The sequence below is a fragment of the Pinus tabuliformis genome, chromosome J (assembly GCF_031772625.1).
Source record: "Pinus tabuliformis cultivar Carrire ecotype Pingquan chromosome J, CPIR1, whole genome shotgun sequence".
NCBI lineage: Eukaryota > Viridiplantae > Streptophyta > Pinopsida > Pinales > Pinaceae > Pinus > Pinus tabuliformis.
The window spans coordinates 712061679-712080699 of record NC_142295.1 but is presented as its reverse complement, the minus strand read 5'-3'; positions in this window follow the sequence as shown (position 1 = coordinate 712080699).

Sequence of the window (19021 nt, the reverse complement as noted above, 5' to 3'; positions counted from 1 at the left end):
GGAGATTTAATGTGTGAATTTTCAACAGATGATTCATTGTTGCCCCCTTGCTTAACTGGCTTCTTCTTCTTCTTCTCCTTCCCTTCCTTCTTCTCGACTACTTGGTTTTTAGTATCACTAGTTTCACCAAGCAAAGAGGAAGATGGGGAGGGAGAAACAAGAGAAGTAGAAGGTGAAGGGACCACTTCAGTATCATCTGGTTGCTGATTTGATTGCTGAGGAATCACAGTATTTTGAACGACAGAGGTTGAGAATAGCCATACTAGCAGGACAATTGTGATTCTCAAAAGGGACAATGTAGCCATATACGGAGCACCAATATCTCCCCAAGAAGAGAAAGGACTAGGATTCCCTCCAAGAGGGGTTTCTTGATTGGACTCCATTATCTCAACCTAAGATCAACGAAGGAACAGGGATGTTATTATGATTTAAATAAATTTTAAGACACTTTGATGCAACTTCGCTTTTTCAATTTTTAAGAGTCAAGAAAAAGCTAAAGGTGACTCTAGTCGCCTTCATTTTTTAATGAGCCTGAAGTGACAAGTGCTCAGATGGACCTTTTCTTTTAAGGAGTCGAAAAGGAACGAAAGTGACTACTCTGGAAATCTAGACAGAGGGATTACCAAACCAATCGCAAAACTGAAATATAGACATTGGTGGTAAATTAAAGAGAAATTACCAAGGAATTTATGTACAACAGTCAATCTTCCCAAATGTTGTGTTCAGTGCATTGCAATCGATAGGGTGATAGACACGGCTTCCTAAGGATAAAGGATATCAGCATATTGTGGTCTCCCAATATATACTCAACGGTACGGGGAGCACAAGTCCGTACTGCCACTTGTCGTATCAAAGAGGAGGAATCACCCAACCTTCGATGAAAATGATAGTTACCAGGTTTTAGGACGGCGGAACATGTCTCTAGCCTAGACTTCTAGATGTGTTGTGTTAGGTTCCAAAGTGTTTTATTGTTCATTGACATTTATTTTAGAGTTTATCTTGCCTAGAAGTTTGTCTTTCAAGATTCACCGCATGATGTAGACGTAAAATTCCTAAATATGCAATCTAAAATGATAAATAGTCATTTATTGTGTTTTAGCAATGAAAATCCTAGCTACTAAGGAAAGAAGAACACAATTCTTTCAACATATAGCAAAGAGCACACACTAAATGCACTTTTCTTAAATCATCTTTCGCACACAGTCTAAATGCAAATGCAAATGCATGTATTTTTTTTAGAATGCCAAAAAGGAAAACTAAGTATAGATCTAAACTATTTTATTCAAAGTGACATTTCGACAATTTCTTTTCAAAAAACAAAAGGAAGACTAAAACGACACTTTTTGATTTCGAATAGAAAACCACTTTAGACACTTCAAATATTAACAATTCAAATCAAATACAATGACAAAAGTACAATCGACTATCTAGAGGAGGAAGACTTTATGACACTCTTCTTTTTGACTCAAAATGACAATTACAACACTTTTGTTGCATCAAAAACGACAATTCGATTAAGCTACTTTTGACAAAGGAGGACTGTAAATGATTGACAAATACATAAAAACATTTACAAATCCTAATGAATGGAGGTTGAATAATGTAAATGAAGGAGGCTTCAATAATGAGATACTGATCATAAGCAGCAAAACTACTTAATAGAGCTGAAAATAAGGAGGAAAAACCAAATTTCAAAGAGAAAAACAGTGTCACTCAATCATCGCACCTGTCCTTCAAGGAAACAGGGATGCATCTCAGCTGCAACACATGAGAGGTACGATGCATATAGGCTACCCAGTTACAGACAGTGTGATGGGCCAGGGAGTGAAACTAAGTTTGGTTTTTGCTCAAAATTTGCAGCTAAGTTTAGTGATTTAGGTTGAGTTATGATGGAAAGTAAAAAAAAAATCGAGGGGTATGATCTTATGAGGTTATGGGCTACCACAAGGGTGCTTAGCATTCTTGTAAGTCAGATGTTCAGTTCATAAACCAACCCAAAGATTGACTGAAGCAGCATTCATCTACTTCACAATTGCATAGCAAAGGTGGTTCGAAGGCTAGCTAGCTAACTTCAAGCTCCGTCCATAATTTATAAAGCAAACAACAATAACAAACAAACAAACTATTCGCTCCCCAGTGGAGTCACCCTTTTGTTTCTGGGAAAAATAGTTTCTATTCAATCTTCTAGTCCCACTAAGATGGGTAGCTATCTTAGAAACAAACAATCAAAGCAATTTGTGATTTCCTTTATGTATGATAGATAAGAGAGAATCAAAGGAGGACCAACCTTGATCTTCCGCTTCGCTCCTTGCTTGATTTCTCTCTCCCTCGATAGAGCTTGCCACTCCTCTCCTACTTGTCCCGCTTTAGAAAATACCTGTAGAGTCAAAGTAACAAAACACCATCAAAGCATCTCGATCTATAATATCATAAACAATGCAGAATCTGAAATACATTGACCATACAATTTCATTCAAAACAACAAGATTCACAAATACACGATTATATGGACGACAACTCAAATAACTTTATTAATAGTAGAAGAGAGGATTACAACCCAGTTTTCTGATCCAGCATCATCCTCCCAGCATCAAAGCCCTCTTCACCTCATGAAAAGCAAGATCTCCCAACAATACAATGTCTCTTCTCACAGATAAACCAACAACACTTCCTTACAAATTACAAAATTCCAGCCTCTAGATCTCCCAGATGAGGGATCCATTTATAGATGTCTTGCAAGGGTGTGAGTCAGCTCTGGGTTTTTTATTAGTGTCATTCCACTGATAGTTCTTAGTTCCACTTGGAGATTTCATTGATCTCTTACTCAGCCCTGGGCGAATTCAGAGAGGCAAGTGTCATATGAGAAGTTTCTGGAAGATTCCATGATCATCCACTTAGCAAACTGTCTCTTTCATTTGTCTATTCTTTCTCATCGCACCCCACAGAAGGCTCTTTCAGCATGCATTGCACCTGGCTAGTGTAGCAGCTAGTATGCATCGCACCTTGACCATGGAGCATCATTATGGTCCAGTTTTGGCCAGTTCTTAGTGTTTTTTCAGGTGGAACTTCTGGGAAATGATGTAATCAGTTGACCATGATCCTTTAGGGTATGAAACAACACTTTTATGGGTTAAAGAGCCCTTGGTTTATGGACATATGAGTTTGGGGTTGCAGTGCCCAAATATGTCTATAACACCTATGACACTTGCCTCTCTGAATTCACCCAGGGATGAGTAAGAGATCCAAGAAATCTCCAAGTGGAACCAAAAACAACAAGTGGAATGACACTAATTAAAAATCCAGAGATGACTCACACCCTTGCATACATCTCTATAAATGGATCCCTCATCTAAGAGATCTAGAGGCTGGAATTTTGTAATTTGTGAGGAAGTGTTGATAGTTTGTGTCTGAGAAAGAGCATTGTATTGTTTGGTTATCTTGCTTTCCATGAGGTGAAGAGGGCTTTGATGTTGCTTTGTTACTTTGTTTCTACAGGTATTCTCTAAGCAGGCTAAGTAGGAGAGGAGTTGCAAGATCTGTCAGGGGGGGAGAGATCAAGCAAGGAGTTAAGCAGAAGATCCAGGTTGGTTCCTTTTCCTCTCTCTTATCTATCATACAAAGAGGAAATCACAAAATGCTTTAAACTATTTGTTTCTATGGTAGCTACCAATCCTAGAGGGCTAGTCGACCGAAAAGAAACTAGTGTTCCCAAAAACAAAATGGCGACTCCACTGGGGATCGAATAGATGTTTGTTTGTTATTATTGTTTGTTTTATAAACTATAGACAGAGCCTGAAGTTAGCCAGATAGCCTCCAAACTGCTCTCGCTCTGCAATTGCATAGTAGATGAATGCTACTTCAATCAATCTCCGGTTTAGTTTATGAATTGAACATTTGACTTACAAGCATTCTAGATGCCCTTTTGGTAGCTCAGTAACCTCTTGAGATCATACCTCTGTACTTTGCTCTTTATTGTCCATCATAGCTCATCTTAACTCACTGAAATCAGCTGCAAATTTGAGCCATAACCCAGTTCAGTTGCGCTCACTGGCCCATCACACTGTCTGTCACTATCTACCAGTATGCATTGCACCTCCCGAGTCTGAAAAGTGTGATGCATCCCTGTTTCTTTGAAGCCTAGGTGCGATGACTGACTGAACCTGTTTCCATTCTCGAAATTTGCAATTTTTGTCCCTGTTTTCAGTTTTGTTTAGTTGTTTTGCTGCTTATGAACAATACCTCATTACTGAAGCCTCCTTGCATCAGATAGATCAGCCTCCATTGATTAGGATTAGTAAATGCTTTTATGTATTTGTCCATAATTTACCATCCTTTTTCGAAAAGTTTCTTAAATAGATCTGTCGTTTTGGTACAAAAAGTGTCGTAACTGTCGTTTTGTGTCAAAAATAGAAGTGTCGTTGAGTCTTCCTTCCTTGGATAGTCAATTGAACTTTTTGTCATGTACTTGATTTGATTTGTTGATATTTGGTGTCGAAAGCATTTTCTATTCGAAATTGAAAAGTGTCATTTAGTCTTCCTTTCAATTTTGAAAAAGAAATTGTTGGAATGTCGCTTTGAGTAAAATATTTCAGATCGTTGCTATACTTAGTTTTCCTTTTTGGCATTCTTCACATTAAGGTAAACGAAAAAAAATACATGCATTTTCATTTGCATTTAGTTTGTGTGTAAAAAATGATTTAGGAAAAGTGCATTTAGTGTGTGCTCTTTGCTCTTTGTTTTAAAGAATCGTAATCTTCTTTCCTTAGTAGCTAGGATTTTCATTGATCAAAATGAACAACGATTGTTTATCATTGTAGATTGCATCTTAGGAATTTCAAATCAACATCACGCGGTGAACCATTGAAAGGAAAACTTTAAACAAGATCAACTCTAAAATAAATTTCAATGAACTTAACAACGCTTTGGAACTTAATGCAACACATCTAGAAGTCTAGGCTAGAGACGTGTTCTGGCGTTGTAAAATCTAGTAACTATCCTTTTCATTGAAGGTTGGGTGATTCCTCCTCCTTGATATGACAAGTGCTAGCACAGACTTGTGCTCCCCATACCATCGAGTATATATTGGGAGACCAAAATAGGCTTATATCCTTTATCCATAGGAAGTCGAGTCTGCCGCCCTATCGATCGCAATGCACTAAACACAGCATTTGGGAATATTGACTGCCATACATAAGTCCTTGGTAATTTCTCTTTAATTTATCACCAAGGTGTATTTTGCAGTTTTGCGATTGGTTTGGTAATCCCTCTGTGTAGATTTCCAGAGTAGTCACTTTCATTCCTTTTTGACTTTCTAAAAGAAAAGGTCCATCTGAGCACTTGTAACTTCCGGCTCATTAAAAATCAAAGGGACTAGAATCATCTTTAGCTTTTTCTCGACTCTTAAAAATTGAAAAAGCAAAGTTGTGTTAAAGCATCTTTAAAATTTATTTAATTCGGAATAGCATCCCTGTTCCTTCATTGATCTTAGGTTGAGATAATGGAATCCACCAATCAAGGAATCCCTCTCGAGGGGAATCCTTGTCCTTTTACTTCTTGGGGAAATATTGGTGCTCCTCATATGGCCACATTGTCTCTGCTGGGACTTACCATTGGCCTACCAGTATGGCTATTCTCAACCTCTGTGGTTCAAAATAACGTGATTCCTTAGCAATCGAATCAGCATCTAGTTGATACTAAAGTTGACCCCTCACCTTCTTCTTCGTTTGTTTGTCCCTCCCCTTCTTCCTCTTCGCTTGGTGAAAGTAGTGATGCTAATAACTAGGTGGCTAAGAAGAAGAAGAAAGGTAAGGAGAAGAAGAAGAAGCCAATTCAGCAAGGGGGCAACCAAGAAACCATAGATTTGGATGCATCAGCTAGTGAAAATCCACACATTAAATCTCCTAAACCCAGATCTCCATGCATAATTTTTAGAGGAGACCATTTTCATCGAGAATGTCTGTGCATTCCTCAGATCTTGAGAGAATGGTCCCCCCGTTCGCACCAACCGGTGTCATTAACCTCTGGTGATCATGTTGACAACACACCATCAACTAGTGATAAAGAAGTTCATGGACAGAAAGGAAAGGTCAAAGTTCCATGTAGGTTATGTGAAGGGGACCATACCCTTCCCCGTTGTCCTCTTTTGGATGAAGCCAAAAAAGTCTTGCATAACCATCCTGCTTCACTATAGTGACTCCCAACTAGATACAGGAAACTCTCCCCAAGTCCTTTACTAGTTGAAAAACCCACTGACTTAACTGAACCATCAGTCGAAACACCTATCGCACCTGTCACTGAAAGTGAATCTTCCGAGTCCATACTGGACCAAAGTCAACAAGTCAAGATGGAAATCGACCCAGTTTTACCTTCAAAAGATCATATCCTTCCCGAAGAGAGTGAGAATGATACCGTTCAAATTCTTTTTGTCACTTCAAAGTCCGATGAACTTGGGGGCAATCCGCCCATTCCTTCAAAACAGGAAGAGAATCCCCCAGTTCCCACTACTCAAGGGGTTAATTTAACCGTTTATTTAGTACCCCCTCCAAGCCGTCTAGTCACTTCCTTTGATTGGAATCAACTAGCAAGATCTCGCCTTCCTTCTTATGTACCTTTTTGGATCATAGTACAAGTCTAGAAAATGATCGTGCCTGGAACTATCATAGATGGGGGTGTGTCAGTGAGTATCCTTTCCTCAACTGCTTGGAAAGCGCTTGGTTCACCATCGCTTATGCCTATTACACAGAATTTGTCAGGCTTTAACAAAGGAGCCAGTCGACCATTAGGGATCCTCCCTAAGTTACTGATAACTTTGGGATAGAAAACCGTTCACCTGAACGTGATGGTAGTCCAAGGACCATTAGATTACAATCTACTCCTTAGATGTGACTATGTTAACAACATGGAAGCTATTTTTTCAACACTCTTTCGAATGATGTGTTTCCCACATGAAGGCAAAAATTGTCACCATTGACCAGCTTTCATTCCCTGATTCAAGCATACCTCCAAGTCGATCATCATCCCTAAATGGTCCTTGCACATTAGCAGTGTCTCTTCAACCTTCATTCCATCCACCTAATTACCGCGAGTAGTCTGGTGAATGAAACGAAGCTTAGGAGGCATGCACCCTTGCCTATTTGGCAGACAAACCCAGCTGAAAAAGTAGGTCTCCTTGTAGGTTATGTGATTGGTCTGACACACCATTCACCTTTCTCTATTTGGCAGACAAAGCGAAGTAAGTATATTTCTATTTAGCGGACGAAACCGTCCTACCCAACCATATTGATTTCCATATGGTTACTGGAGACTCTCCTTTTCATCATGCTGGGGGCATGCAAACTTTTTTTTTAATTTTATTTCTAGCCTTTTAGCTTTTTAGCTTTTTAGTTTTTTTGTTTTTTTAACTCCTTAGGTTAGGTGATTGGTCCAACACACCATTCACCTTTGTCTGTGCTGCAGATGAAGCAAAGGAATTTTTTTGTCTAACCGCTGATGAAACCATCCTACCTAACCTCAGTAGTTCCTTAGTTTTTTAGTTTTTCTAGCTTTTTTTGTCTTTTCTAGCTTTTTAGTTTTGTCATTTCTAGCTTGCATAAGAAGAAAAACTAAAAATCAGACCATATGTTGTTGCATGGTTCAAGTTCGTTAAAAAATAAACCTACCACTGAGCATATGTTGTCACATGGTTGAAGCTCATTAAAAAATAAACCTACCCTTGAGCATAGTTTCTGCAAGGTTCAAGCTCGTTAAAAAGTGAACCCGCACCAACACTAAGCATAGTCTCCGCAAGGTTCAAGCTCGTTAAAAAATGAACCCGCCTTCGGTAATTAACCTTTGTGATTGCCATACTATTAGCCTTTTGAGCCTTGGTTGTGTTCCTGCCATCACCTCCATTCTCTTGGCAGATCATACGCTTCCACTTGATTGTTTACCTTTTTTAGGAACATCTACAATGAGTGGTCTTGTTAGCCAACCTCTTCACATCATCATGTTTCGAAAAGTTCCAAACCTACCTGGAACCAGTTGCTACCCTAAACACCACTCGTTTCTCAAAAACAAGTCCTCTTTAAACCCTTTTTAGACTCGTTAAATATGAAAATATTGTCGAGAAATTGGCCTTTCAGCTCGTTAAAGTGGTCGGAAATGCCATCCCTTATGTATATTTTAATTATTTCAGACCCGAGGGATTATCTCACAAAAAATTTCGAGCCCTTGTCTTTTTCGGCTCGCTAAAGTGATCGAAAAGTCATCCCTTTTATATTATTTTAATCTTTTTCGGACCAAAGGGATTATGCTACGAAAAATAACTTCTGGAATTTCCTTTCCATCCCTTTTCAAACTCTCTAAAAATGAAAAGGACGAAGTTATCCTTATCGTTAAACTTGTTAAAACAATAGCGACAAACTTGTCCACCCAGACAAGAACGAGTTTCACTGTCGCTAGACTCGCTAAAACATAGCGATAGGTTTGCCCGAAGGGAAAATTATAGAACAAGAATATGTTATCCTCCTCAAGCTTGACAAAAATAAAGAGGTACTGGTTAGCAATGACTAGGGAAAAAGGGAAGAAAACTTGAAACCTTTATGGTAGCAGGTCGCTCTTGAACATGACACTTTCACTCCATCACCATGATTGAGTTGGGTTGGGTTATTCCGTTCACCGGTCATTTTACCATTGGTCTTTCACACCATCCATTTCTGGGGTTAACGCTACCAATCCATCTCAGTGTCACCGATATGTTCAAGAGAATTCATTCAGTTGAGAATTCACCATCTAGTTAATATCTCATCCACTGCAATACCTTCAACCTCTATTTTTCATGACCATCATTCTTGAACCTTGTGTCGTCGATCATTTTCACCTCCATAAAATCATTTGCTTCATTTCATGTCGTAGATGTGGGACACATCAAGGCCCTCCTACGGTGAGTCACTTCTTGTCGACATCAGCTCATTATCCAAGAAGTTGACTTCAAAACAACCCTTTCAGTACTTTGAAGCTTGCATGCCTCAATTGCAAGTTTCTCACTTCCGGCAATAGGTTGACATAAATGGCCTTCGACCGAAAGATTTTGCATGGTGTTCGACATTGGATCATATATTAACACCACGTGAATTTTACTGTAGTACCTTGAGGGTCATTATCATTATCAGTGATTTCTCTCGCGTCTGTTAACAGCTCACATTATTGGCTGGTAATCAGGTGATGTCTTTCCATGTTCGACTTCAGAACATCTTTTCACATGGATCGACTTGTACATCAGGCGAAGATTGAACGAGTTTGAAGACCCCGGATCTCATTTCATCCATCCAGGCTGCGATGTATTCTAGGATATAAAGACGTCAAATGTACACAGAAGCTGCATAGATGGTCATCCAAGCCAGGGAGGTGACTCTACATATGAAGAATCACCAGTCTGCAACTGCAGACGATTATCTATTCTATGTACATGAAATGAATTTATAAAATCTGAGCATGGGAATGTCCGCCTTAGATAGATCATGAAAATTATATATGATGATGTATTGTATTGTATCTTATACAGGTCACCTTCCAGTGTCGAAACCTCGAAACCTCGTGTTAAAGCATTTCACCCGACATCAAGATTTATGACTTCATGCTTTAGGAGGCAACTGTTATAGACATATTTGGGCACTTCAACCCCAATCTTATATGTCGATAAAATAGGGCTCTTTAACCCATAAAATTGTTGTTTCATAACCTAAAAGATCATGGTCAACTGATTACATCATTCCCCAAAAGTTCCACCTGAAAAACCATGTAGAACTGGCCTAAACTAGACCATACTGAAAGCTCCACTATCAGGGTACGATGCATACTGACTTCTACACTAGCCAGGTGCAATGCATACTGAAGAGGCCTTATGTGGGGTGTGATGAGCAAGAATGGACAAATGTCTGAGATAGTTTGCTAAGTGGATGCTCATAGAATCTTCTAGAAACTTCTCCTATGAAACTTGCCTCTCTGAATTTCGCCCAGGGATGAGCAAGAGATCCAAGAAATCTCCAAGTGGAACCAAAAACAACAAGTGGAATGACACTAATCAAAAACCCAGAGATGACTCACACCATTGCATACATCTGTAAATGGATCCCTCATCCGAGAGATCTAGAGGCTGGAATTTTGTAATTTGTAAGGAATTGTTGATAGTTTGTGTCTGAGAAAGAGCATTGTATTGTTGGGTGATCTTGCTTTTCATGAGGTGAAGAGGGCTTTGATGTTGGGAGGATGATTCTGGATCAAACAGCTGGGTTGTAATTCTCCCTTTTATTTAATAAAGTTCTTTGAGTTTTCCTCCATACAATTGTGTATTTGTGAATGTTGTTATTTGTGAATGCCACTGTATGTTCATTGTATTTCTGATTCTGCAATGCTTATGATATAATAGATAAAGATGCTTTGATGGTGTTTTGTTACTTTGTTTCTACAGGTATTCTCTAAGCGAGATAAGTAGGAGAGGAGGTGCAAGCTCTATCAAGGGGGAGAGAGATCAAGCAAGGAGTTAAGCGGAAGATCTAGGTTGGTTCCTTTGCCTCTCTCTTATCTATCATACATAGAGGAAATTGAAAATTTCTTTAAACTATTTGTTTCTAGGGTACCTGCCAATCCTAGAGGGCTAGTCGATCGAAAAGACACTAGTTTTCCCAGAAACAGGGGGGCTCTGCCCCCCCTCTAACCCCCCAGTTAACTATGTGAGCTAGTCGTGGAAAGAATATAACACAACCCAACATTCTCCCACTTGTTGTTTTCTTTTCACTGGGGGCCACAAGAGAGCTTATTCATTTATCTAGCCCTACAACACCCATTGTTCTCTACACCAAGAGAACTTCTCAGAGCTCACAGATTTTGTCAATGAATCTACAATATTCTTCAAAGTGTCCACCTTTACCAGCAACACCTTTTTGTCCTCTATCATATCCCTCACAAAGTGATACTAAACATCAATATGCTTTGTTTTTGAACGATATGCAGGGTTCTTTGCCAAGAAAATTGCACTTTGGTTGTTACAGTCTATCCTTATAGCTCCCTATACTAACCCCATACTTGAATACAATCTCTGCAACCAAACTACTTCCTTGCTTGCATGAGTCGATGCCATGTATTCTGCCTCTGTAGTTGATAGTGCCACTACAGATTATTTCTTACTCATCTGACTGATTGTGCCTCCAAATAGGTTAAACACATACCCACTTGTAGATCTTCTCTGATCTAGATCTCTAGCCCAGTCTGCATCAACAAAGCCACGAATATCCAACACTCTATCCAATCCTGGTCTTCCTCGGTAGCACAAACCATAATCACTAGTGCCACACAAATACCTGAAAACCCGCTTCACTATTGTCCAATGCTCCTTTCCTAGTTTTGACATAAACTTGCTCAATACTCCCACTACATGTGCAATGTCTAGTCTAGTATAGACCATTTCATACATCAGGATACCGACTGCACTTGCATATGGAACACAGGACATGTCCTCTTCCTCTTCTTGTGTCTTGGGACACTATTCAGCAGATAACTTTACACCTACAGGAATAGGAACCTTCACCAGTTTACTATCCTGCATACTAAATCTCTACAATATTGTCTCAACATACTTCCTCTAGTTTAACCATAGCTTCCTCTTTGCCCAGCCTCTTTTAATTTCCATCCCCAAAATATAGTTTGCAGCACCAAGATCTTTCATGTCGAATTTGGAGGACAATTGGGTCTTCAAATCTTGGATAATTTCTTTGTCATTTCCAGCCAGCAACATATCATCCACATACAAGACCAACTAAATAACACGGACACCAATTAATTTAAAATACACACAATTATCTTCTTTGATTCTGGTGAAGCCAAGTCCCCATATAAATGTATCAAATTTCTGATACCACATCCTTGGTGACTGTTTTAACCCATACAAAGACTTATTTAACTTGCATACCAATTCTTTTTTACCCTTCACCGCAAAGCCTTCAGGTTGCTTCATGTAGATTTCCTCTTCCAGATCCCTGTGAAGAAATGTTGTCTTCACATCCATTTGTTCTACCTCAAAATCAAAAGCAGCAGCAACAGATAAAAGTAATCTAATAGAAGTTACCTTGACAACAGGAGAAAAAATGTCACCAAAATAAATTCCCGACGCCTGGGAATAACCTTTTGCTACCAACCAAGCTTTGTATTTCTCCACCTTTCCTTCTGCATTTGTCTTCTTCTTGAACACCCATTTGCTACCAATGGGTTTCCTTCCAGATGGCAACTCCACTAGATCCCAAGCCTCATTTTTGTGAAAAGATTCCATTTCATCAACCATGGCATCTTTCTATAGTTTTCCATCCTTTGAATCTACTAGGATCATCATCAGTAATAGATAAAGAAAAATTTGAAGAGAAAGCAGATGGACTATACCTTTCTGGCTGCCCTCTTTCTGGAACTAATCTTCTCACACCCAGAGTTTGTGGCTCCTCATCTTATGATTCCTCCTCTGTTGTAGAGTCTGATTCTTCCTCTTAGCTCAAAATCTATCTTATCAGGTTCCTTTGGTTGGAATTCATGTTTTATAACATCTTTCACCTCTCTGAACACCACATCTCGGCTGTACACAACCTTCCTTGTTACTGGGTTCCAAAGCTTATAACCCTTTAAACCATCCTTATACCCAAAAAGGGTTCACTTTTCAGATTTACTATCCAACTTGGTTCGTTTCTCCTTTGGAACATGTACATATGCATCACATCCAAATACCCTCAGATGTGAAAGAGAGGGTTTCTTAACAGTCCATACCTCTTGTGGATTTTTATCCTTTAACGTTGATGAAGGTGATCTGTTGACTAGGTAACATGCCGTCTCCACTGCCTCTACCCAGAATTCCTGTCCTAACCCGGCACCACTAAGCATGCTTCTTGCCCTTTCCATCAATGTCTTGTTCATTCTTTCTACAACTCCATTTTGCTAAGTTGTATATGGAGTAGTCTTATGCCGTGATATACCACACTTCTTAGAGAACTCTTCAAATTCCTTACTACAAAACTCTCCACCATTATCTGTCCTTGTCACCTTTATCTTCTTCTCTGTCTACTTTTCCACCAAAGTCTTGAATTCTTTAAACCTGTCAAAGACTTTAGATTTATTCTTAAGGAAATATATCCATGTTTTCCCTGAGAAGTCATCTATAAATGATACATAGTACACAGACTTACCCAGTGATGAAACCTTCATAGGTCCAAACACATCACTATGCACAAGCTCTAATATATGTTTCGCCCTCTTACCACTAGAGGGGAAGCTCACCCGATTCTGCTTCCCATATACACAATTTTCACAGAAATCAAAATCCAGAGAGCTATTACTCATACCTTCTACCATATCTTTACCATGAAGTATTCGAAGACCCTTCTCTCCAATATGTCCAAGCCTTTGATGCGACAACATGGTCTTCTCTCCAAAGACCACTAGATTTTCTGCTCCACTTTCAGGAACCACAGAACTATTGCACCCATCAACAACCGTGCTACCTTGCAGCTTGTACAGAGTTCCAATCCGAACTCCCTGCATCAATACCAGTGCTCCCTGAACCATCTTGCACGTATCCTTCTTGAACACTGTTTTTACACCTGCATCATCCAACTTGCTTACAGAAATCAGATTTCTAGCCAATGAAGGAATATGCAGAACACCCAGAAGTGTTCTAACCCTTCCACCTTGCAACTTCAACTTTACTTTTCCGCAACCAACGATTCTGGCCTTCCTATCATCCCCTAAGAAGACATCACCACCATTGTATCTCTCATACTTGCAGAACCACTCTCCATGGAGAGTGAAGTGAAAGGATGCACTTGAGTCAATCAACCTTGCCTCATGATCTACATGTGTACTTGAAGAAGCCAAGTGCACATCCCCACCTTCATCTGAGGTGGTTTTTGCCTCTGCAGAAGGAGCATCATCAAATCCATTTCCTTTATCAGGAGCTTTAGATTTACAGTCCCCTTTATAGTGCCCTTCCTTTCCGCATTTCTTGCACACCACCTTTACAGGTTTTCCTGGAGATTTATATCTCCCTCTATATTTAGATCTCCCACTCGATGACTTATTTTTGTTTCTGTTCTATGACTGTCCTCGTACAGACAAGGCATCACCATTTTGGCTCTCCATATTTTTCCATCTCATCTACTCCGTCAGCAAGGATGAGACTATTTCATCAAACTACAAGGCAGTTGCATTGCTACCTATTGCAATAACCAAACTATCCCACGAATCTAGTAGAGAACACAACAAACTGATGCACTTATCTTCATCTGAAATTTTAATATCAACAGATGCTAACTGACTTACCACAGTATTAAATGCATTCAGATGCTCTGTCACTAATTCTCCATCTTTCATCCTCAGGTTATACAGTTTTTCCACAGGAACAGTTTATTCACCAGAGACTTAGATAGGTACAAAGTCCCTAATTTGTTCCACAAAGCCTTCATCGTAGCTTCCCCTGATACATTCAGCAATACTGAATCTAAGACACACAATCGTATTGTTCTCTTTGCCTTCTGATCTAACTTCTTCCATTCTTCATCGGACACTCCCATTGGTTTAGTACCCTGATCTACTGCGATCCACTGATATTTATCCACCAACAGATCCTCCATCTTGAGTTTCCACAACTCAAAACTCTGACCATTAAATTTCTCGATCTCTATCTTTCCACTGCTCGTCATCTTCTTTCACCACCAAAATCGATCTCGCAGATCTCCCATTGAACAGGGTCTACCACAGGCATGAGCAAAACCCCTCAGCAACAAAGGCGTCCCCTTGAAGTCAAAATTGCTCCGATACCAAATGTAGGTTTTAACCCCATACAGAAATTACCTACATACGAATTCTAAAACACATAAAATAAACAATGTGAGAGCATAACACATAAAACACAAATACATAGAGATTTTCCCTTGGATCCCAAAACCGGGACTACCAGCTTGATTTTTCATTATGTTCCTTTCAATGTTATAATACATATTTATAAATGCCAAAGCATCCAATACCATGGACTAAAAACCATTGCGTCCAATACCATGGACCAAAAACCATCGCGCCCAAGAACATGTGCAAAAATCATGCACAAAACCATAGGTGGGTCTGCCCAACCTAACATAGGTTCCAAAACCAAAATTTTCCGGGGTGCTACCCCGGACCCCATAGAGTGGGGTTACCTGCACCCCTCAAACCCCCTGTGACCCCCCCGCTACGCAATCAGTGCAACGAAACGGAGGCTCTGCCCCCCCTTTAACCCCCTGGTTAACTACGTGGTCTAGTTTTGGAAATAATATAACACAACCCAACATTTATTTCCTCATGTTTGAGGTTTTAAGGTGGAGATTTGTTTCACTGTCAAGTACTATGAGTGCAGAAAAAACCATTTTGACCTTCCATGCAACCCATAAAGTGTTGGACCTAGTTCATAAAATAAAAAATCACCTTTACCATTGTCAACATGATGTCAGCTACATGTTTATATTTAACAGTGGATTTTTTCATTATGAGCTACACAAGAAACCTTCACAATTGAAATTGAACCTACAAACACCCCTCTAAGTATTTATTAGGTAAAACTCTCTGATTAATGTCTCCAAGGCTTAAAGCTGAAATGGTTTGTAACCCAGGATTGGAAAAAGGGTGTATTTCTTAAGGTAATGTTAATGCTTGGAAGAGGTGGAGGGTTCAAATCTCCCTCCCCTCATGTTAACTTGGGTTTGCATCAAAATAATGCGATATTTGGGTTTGTAACAACTTTCAGTCACTTAATGTTTAAATGGATATAGCTGTTGCTTCACTAATACACTAGAAATGTCGAAATCTGCAAGAAATTCTCCTTGGACATCAAATATGGAATTATTTTCCATTTATCATCAAGTTGATTTGTGTTAGTGTGATCATTAAGTTAAAGAAACTTCATCTCAAGCATTCTCATTAAATTTTACTTAAATATAAGATTCCTTACCTGACCTACATGGGGGCATAAAAGGAGCCATTTTTTACAGAAGTGATAGAAGAGTAGTTAGAACAATAGTCTAAACTATTCTATAGAGTACCAAAAACGACATAACAAATTGAACATGGTTCTAGCATTTATACATCACCTTAGTGTGTAATGGAAAATAAAGCATAAGATAAATCCAAATCTAACTAATACACTAGATATGTAGAAACCTACCTGCATTTCTCCTTGGACACTCCAAATATGGAACCTTTTTCAACTTACCATCAAGTTGATTTGTTTCAGTGCAATGATTATTAAGTTAAATAATATTCATCTGAAACATTCTTGCTACAATTTACTTAAATATAATAGCCCATACTTGGCCCACCTGAGGGTAGAAGAGGAAACCTCATCATAGTTAGAATAATGGTTAAACTCTTCTATAGAGTACTAATGATGATATGAAAAATACACAATAGTTATAGAATTTATAAAGTACCTTTGTGAGTTATGGCTAAGCAAAGCAACAAATAAATCTAAATCTAACTCCAAGATTTTGTGAAACCGTCCATCAGAGTCTCCACAAAACTCAATCTAATGTGGATAATTAGAACAAATAAGCAACACCAATGAATTCAGTGCATATTGGATTTCTATAAAATTTTAAAAAAGACAAATATAGGTTGACTCCTATAAAAGAGAAAAAATATATATATTATATAAGATCTCTTCTGAAGAAGAGATAGAAGTACAACCAATAGCCAAATAGTTTTGGCCCAATAGAGGTCTTCACTTGTAAGTTGTAGCATAGACCCTATAGAACCCAATTTACTATCAAAACAAAATTTACAAGCACTCCTGGATCAGAGCATGTGAGTTTTCTAATACTTCCTACAAAGCATACAAAATATTTTCCAATACTTTCCACTATCTAAAAACAACACTACAAAATATCTCCTTAACAAGACATCAGAATATCCAAATACAAAGTTAGTTCCATACAAAATTTCATCCAAGTAGATGTCAAAACCTTTGAATTTTGATGCTTTAGTGGTAGATGAAGTTTGCAATTTTTGTATAGCTCCTTAGGTTGTCATAGAAACTCTTTTTCAGGATGACACCTGTACATATCATCAAACAAGATTTCCAAATTACTGAGGACTCTATTTTTAAAGTCTTCATCCTTTTGTTGGCTAAAATCCAAGATTTTGATATCAAAAACAATAAATTCCAGGAGGCTGATGGCTTTATGTTAAAAAATGGTGCATTTTTGAGCTTTCATTTCCTCCCACTCCGTGGTAAAAGCTTTCAGCTCATGGAGTTGAGCCAAATTTCTTTTGTTGGAGAAATTTTTTTACCGCTATGGGGAAAATTATCCAAGACTAGATGCTCACTTCGGCATGCTTAGCCATGAAAGCAACAAACCAATCCTATGAATTAAAAGGATTTCCCTCTTGGTAAATTCTTGGTGCAACCAAGGCTTTTCCAATGGCGATCTTCATCTCAATGCATAAATCACCCAGCCATCTTAAACGGCAGAGAATTTGACACATTGGGAGAGGGTTGAAGAATACAAATATGGCGGACTATCGTCATGCTGAAAATTTGATGAGATGGTTGTTGTTAGCCTTTAGGACACATGTTTAGACATTTGTGTCTATTGTGTCTAATTTTAGTTGTCCATTAGGTTCACATAACCTGGTTCTATATATGTAGTCATATGATTTTAAATTTATCCACATGTGAATAATCACATGTATTTATCCACATGTGAATAATCACGTGGTCAAACATATTTATCCACATGTGATTATCTTCTAGGAACTTATAATTTTTTATTTTTCCAACTACCTTGCTTACCCTACCTATCATTTTTAATCTATATATTAGAGGTATGTGGAGTGCATTTTGTAAGAGAAATGTGACAAAGGTTGTAGTTATCATCATGCGCCATTGAAGATTATTTTATAGAAAAAATCTATTCCCATACCCACATTCTAATTACATGTTTTGATGTTTTGATTTGAATTAGCAGAATATCATTTCCACATTGAAAAAAAACAAGAACAATTGGATAGATATGGCACACTTGTAAGGTTGGTCCTCATGAGTTTGATTTTCCTTATGGGCCTTTCCTTCTATTTTGGATTTGCAGGGGTTATTGTGCATTCATGAGGTAGGGTGCATACCATAGAGCACCTTCTCCTGTAAGATAGCTGGGCATACATCCCTTTGTGGCACATTTATGCCTAGAAGTTACAATTGTTCAGTAGGGCTACATTTATCAAGGAGCATTTATTGGTAAGTAGATGGTTGCATTTACTTTAGGAGTTATACTCCCTAAGGTATTTAATTAGCCAAGAATGGTGCACTCCTTGAGGCTATTAATGGCCAGTTTTTAACCCCTCCTCTTGGATTATAAAAATGCAGAGGGCACACTAATATTTTAGACAACAGAATTGTTTGTGTTGTATCTTTCAGACATGTGTAGAGCTTGAGGATGATGCCAAGCTACTATAATACTTTATTTTATGGGTAATACAAAAACCATGTGATTGTTGTTGGAGCCTGTCCTTACCATCCAGAATGTTTCATATTGTTGCATGGCGTTATATAAATCCTTATTTAGCTAATATAGCTGGTTGTCATAATTTTCAAACTTCAGAATTTATGTCATGTAGACATTATTTTATCTGTTGTTGTAAATTAACTCATGAAATGCAGTCTGTGCACTCCTGAATATTTCAGTATTTTAGTATATACTCATCTAAATTTTTGATAGGTGCAATCTAAATGTTAAAATTTAGGAGCTATAAAGTTTATTCTTGGAGTAAAGATCTGAAATATGGTGTAGAAAAATGACATAGTATCAAAGCTTTGCATATGGAATCTCTTAGCAAATCCACATATGGATGGGACTATTTTCTGCGAGACAGAGCTTAACTTTGGTTGAAAGCAAATATCTTTAAATTTAAAAGAGGTTTGCATCTTAGATGATCCCTCTCGACCTTTGTTAGATCCATAATTAAGATAAATCTAAACTATTATAGT